The sequence below is a fragment of the Coenobita brevimanus genome, chromosome 22 (assembly GCF_032717465.1).
Source record: "Coenobita brevimanus isolate Jiangsu-jjx chromosome 22, ASM3271746v2, whole genome shotgun sequence".
In the NCBI taxonomy this organism is placed as follows: Eukaryota; Metazoa; Arthropoda; class Malacostraca; order Decapoda; family Coenobitidae; genus Coenobita; species Coenobita brevimanus.
The window spans coordinates 43,120,649-43,125,322 of record NC_136975.1 but is presented as its reverse complement, the minus strand read 5'-3'; the positions used below and the strand labels follow the sequence as shown (position 1 = coordinate 43,125,322).

Below are 4,674 nucleotides of genomic sequence, written 5' to 3'. Positions count from 1 at the left end.
GATCAAAAGATTATTGATGAAAATCAGTCTTTGTTAACTCTCAGATGAGAAATAACAGCTATTAATATATTAAGCTAGATGAAAACTATAACTAGCTTAAATTAGAGTAAAGCATTATTTTATTTGCTTTTCATCATAGTCATTGGCATGGGAAAGGAAAATTGGAATGTTTGTTGGAAAGATCCGAACCGAATTAGTCGTGCATGAAGTAAACAAATGTTGGAGTCTACTTTCCGTACTGTTTCTGGTGTGCGTTAGCGCTTTTTCCAAAATGGCAACCCACAATGATAAAAGAAGGCAGTTGGATGATGAAATGAGTAGGTAAGTAAAGGACATTGCTAATTTTTATTTTTTTTTAAAGTTGGTTCTTTAAATGAGATGGAACTTGTCCATGCCGCATCAGGCCAGGAACTTCACTTTGGCCTTATACTGAGTCAGTCAGAAATGGCTCCTGTAGATGAATACAGTAATTTGGCCGGTAAAATTATTGTTTCAGCAGTATAACTTTAGAAGTAACCAACGTTACCAATTTTCATTATATTATGTCCCTGAACTATTCTCACTAAGACTTACCTTTTCAGCCTAGTTTGAGTTGGGGGAGCAAATTTTGTTGGGGTAGTCATATAGTGGCTTAGGTGAAGCTATTGCTCAGTAGCGGATGAATATCGCGCCATATTGGCTGGTGCAGGCGTGTGCACTCGGTCTATGTCAGGCCCTAGGTTAGGCCTAGGTTAGGTTAGGTTAGGTTAGTTTAGGTTACTTTAATGCAAAATTGTGTTTTTTTAGTTAATTTTGATCTTGATTTTAGGGGATAAACCCTCTTTTGGAAATCTTACTCAAAATTACAAAAGGAGGATTTTCCCCCAAAAATGAAGGTCAAAAGTAATTAGAACACAGAGTTTTGCATTGGAAAACATAAAAATAATAATAAAAGAAAACGTTGGTTACTTCTAAAAATTTACCGTTTCAGCCAAAAGCAGAATTACGAGATTTTGATCCTTTTTTTTTTTTTTTTTTTTTTTTTCCAGAATTCTAAGACACTTATGGCATTTTCCTTGCAAATTATTTTTATTTTACTCCTGAAGATAACCTAACCTAACCTTCAAGAGTTAATTAAAAATGATTTGCAAGGAAACTCACCAGCATAACTCACCAGTATAATAAGCGAGACTGTGTATGCACCTATTGGTGCTTTAATGTTCGCCTCACCAAGCTTGTCTCTTGCCTACGTATTTTCTGATCTGATTGGGTTTTCATAAACTTATCATAATTTTTCTTAAACTGATTTACTGCGGTCGAGTTTACAACGGCCATACCACGTTGAGTACACTGCTTCCCGTTCGATCAGCGAAGTTAAGCAACGTTGGGTCTGGTTAGTACTTGGATGGGTGACCGCCTGGGAACACCAGATGCTGTTGGCATCCCTACGTGTCAAGTGGGGTTGGTGGAGGATTAGTGCCCCACCCTGTAAAACAATTAACTCTAAGCCCTTGGCCACCCTGTCTGGGATACATGGCATCTGGCAATGAATGAATGAATGAGTTTACAACATAATTTGGGTGATTTTAACATACACAATGTTGAATGGTTATTGCATTCTGCCCGGACTGACGATGTTGGTCTAGAATGCGAGCTGTTTGTAGAATCGTTTAATCTCACCCAGTTGGTAAAGCAACCAACCAGAATACCTGATAATCCTGACCATAATGCCCATCTCTTGGATTTATTCTTGACAAATAATCCAGATCAATACAGGATAGAGGTACTGTCACCACTTGGATCCTCTGACCACAATCTCATCAAAGCCTCATTAGTTAACCCTCCTACACCTCCCCATTCCGAACCTGTCAGGGTGACCCGATGGCACTTTGACAGGGCAGACTGGGATGGATTTAGAAATTATCTTGCTGATGTTCCATGGCAGTCTTTCTTCTCTAGTGATCCCAATACTACCCAGTCCCACATTTGCGACTTAATACTAGCTGGTATGGATTTATTCATACCAAGTCAACAGTTCACTAAAAGATCAAACTCTCCAAAATGGTTTGATGGCAATTGTGCAAGAGCAACAGCCCAAAAGTCATTAGCATATAACTCTTACTTAAAATCAAAAACATCTGAATCACTCTCCCAATTTAAAATTGCTAGAAATCATGCAAAAGCTGTATTAAATCTATCTAAATCAAACTTTCTTCAAAAGCAAGCATCAAAACTACTTAACAACCCTAATGACAATAGAATATTCTGGTCAACTCTTAATTCTTTCAATAATAACTTTAACAAGTCATCTTCCATTCCCCCACTAAAATCTTCAGATGGCAATATTACAAGTGACCCACGTGGGAAAGCAGATATCTTTGCTAGTACCTTTGCAAGAAACTCTACCATAGATGATACCAGCCAGAATGTCTCAGTACTGGAACTTGATTCTCCCGAAATTGCCCCACTTAAAATACAGACAAGATTCTTAAAATCCATCCTAGACAATTTACCTACCAACAAAGCTCCAGGCCCAGATGGAATTCCTCCAATTGTTTTGAAAAAAAAAACCCTGGGGGTAGGGGGGTTTTCAAGAATACTCCCCCAGTATCCCTGCTTGTCGTAAGAGGCGACTAAAAGGGTTGGCGGAGGTTTAGTGCCCCTCCCCGGAAAACAACTAACTAAAAAAACAAACAAGAAGCCTCGGACAAGGACTGACCAAACGATGACGACCCAGGACCGGACAAAGGACTTGGTAATGAGTACATGGAATGTAAGAGGAGCGAATGATGAGGTGAAAGAGAGAGAGATTGTCCAGGTGCTTGAGGGTGCGAAAGTGGATGTATGTGGAATAACTGAAACAAAATGGAGAGGAGAAAGTGTGAGAGAATGGGAGTATGGATGGGGTATATGTGCAGGAGTAGGTGAGAATGAGAGGGCAAAGGAAGGAGTATGTATAGTTGTGAGTAAAAGATGGAAGAAGAACATAAGACAGTATGGATCAGTTGGGTCAAGGATTGTGTGGGTAAAGTTGAAAGTTGGAATACAAATGTGGGCGATTGTGTGTGTGTATGCGCCAACGCAAGATTGTGCTAGAAGAGTGAGAGAAGAGTTCTGGACAAATGTGGAAGTGTGCATGGAAAAGTTTGGAAGGAATGAGAGAGTGTTTTTGATTGGTGATATGAATGGTAAAGTTGGTAATGTGAAGGTGGATGGAATAGTTGGTGAGTGGGGTGTGCCTGCTGAGATAGATGAGAATGGGAGTGCGTTAGTGGACATTTGTGCTGGGAGGGGGTTGGTGATAGCCAATACCCTCTTCAGGCATAAAATGATCCACAGGTATACATGGCGAGTGATGAGAAGGGTGGGTGGTGAACTGAATGAAAGGAAGGCAATGATTGATTATGTGTGTGTGGATGAAAGGATGCGAAGATGTTTAAAGGATGCAAGAGTGTACAGAGGTTGGGGAAGTGGACTTTCTGACCACTACTTGGTGGTGGCCAGAATTAGGATGCAAGTAAGATGGAGGAATAGAAGAAGGGAAAGACGAGAGGAAGGAGTAGTTGCATGGAGAGTGGAAAGGTTACAAGAGGATGAGAAAAAGGCAGAGTATAAGAGAGAAGTGGAGGAACGATTGGGCAAATATGAATTGGAACAGATGGGAGTTGTGGAAGGTGTGTGTAAGATATTTACAGAAGAAATATGTGCAGCATGTGATGTGGTGTGTGGAAGGAAGAGAAGACGGAGGGGGGTGCAAGGAACAGCGTGGTGGACTGAAGAGGTGAAACAGGCTGTGGCACAAAAGAAGAAAGCATACAATGAATGGATGAGAAATAGGGGCGTGGAAGAAGTTGAGAGGCGGAAGAGAGAGTTATATGTGGAAAGAAAGAGAGAGGTGAAAAGATTAGTAAGAGAGAGTAAGAAGAGAGTGGATGAGGAATTTGGAAGGAATTTGAGTGTAAAGTGGAGGGACTGTAAGAAAATGTTCTGGAAAGAGGTGAAAAGAGTAAGACAAAGTGGAAGTGCAGTTAGCAGGGGAGTGAAAGATAAAAATGGTAAATTACTAGTGGAGAAGGGAGAAAAAGTGAGCAGATGGAGAGAACACTTTAAGGAATTGTTGAACGTAGAGGATGGAAGTAGTGTGAGTATAAGTGGCTGGGGAATGGCTGGGAGAAGGAGGGAGGTGAGAAGACAGGAAGAAATCAGTAGGATAGAAGTTGTGGAAGCAATGAAGAAAGTTAAATCTGGGAAAGCCCCAGGAATTGATGGAGTGTGTGGTGAAATGCTGAAGCATGGGGGAGAGATAGTAGTAGAATGGATGTGGAAGATGTGCAGATTGGCCTGGGAGGAAGGTAGAGTCCCGGAGGATTGGAAGTCAGGTATAATTATTACCCTGTACAAAGGAAAAGGGGAAAAAGAAGTGTGTGGTAATCATAGGGGCATTTGTCTTCTTAGTATAATAGGAAAAGTGTATGGTAGGATACTTATAGACAGAGTTAGAGAAAGAACAGAGAAATTAGTTGGAGAAGAACAGGGAGGCTTTAGGAAGGGAAGAGGTTGTGTAGATCAGATATTCATTCTTAGATCTTTAGTGGAAAAGTTTCTAGAGAAGGGAAAGAAGTTGTATGCGGCTTTCATGGATTTGGAGAAAGCATATGACAGGGTGGATAGACAAGGATTGTGGAAAGTGTTAAG

General features: G+C 40.7%; 1 non-coding gene across 1 annotated transcript; it reads left to right on the top strand.

Moving 5' to 3' along the window:
- Positions 1-1,302: 1,302 nt before the first annotated feature.
- LOC145392586 (5S ribosomal RNA) lies at positions 1,303-1,421 on the top strand. Its single transcript, XR_013896017.1, has one exon. It is a non-coding gene; the product is annotated as a 5S ribosomal RNA (ribosomal RNA).
- The last annotated feature ends 3,253 nt before the right edge of the window (positions 1,422-4,674 follow it).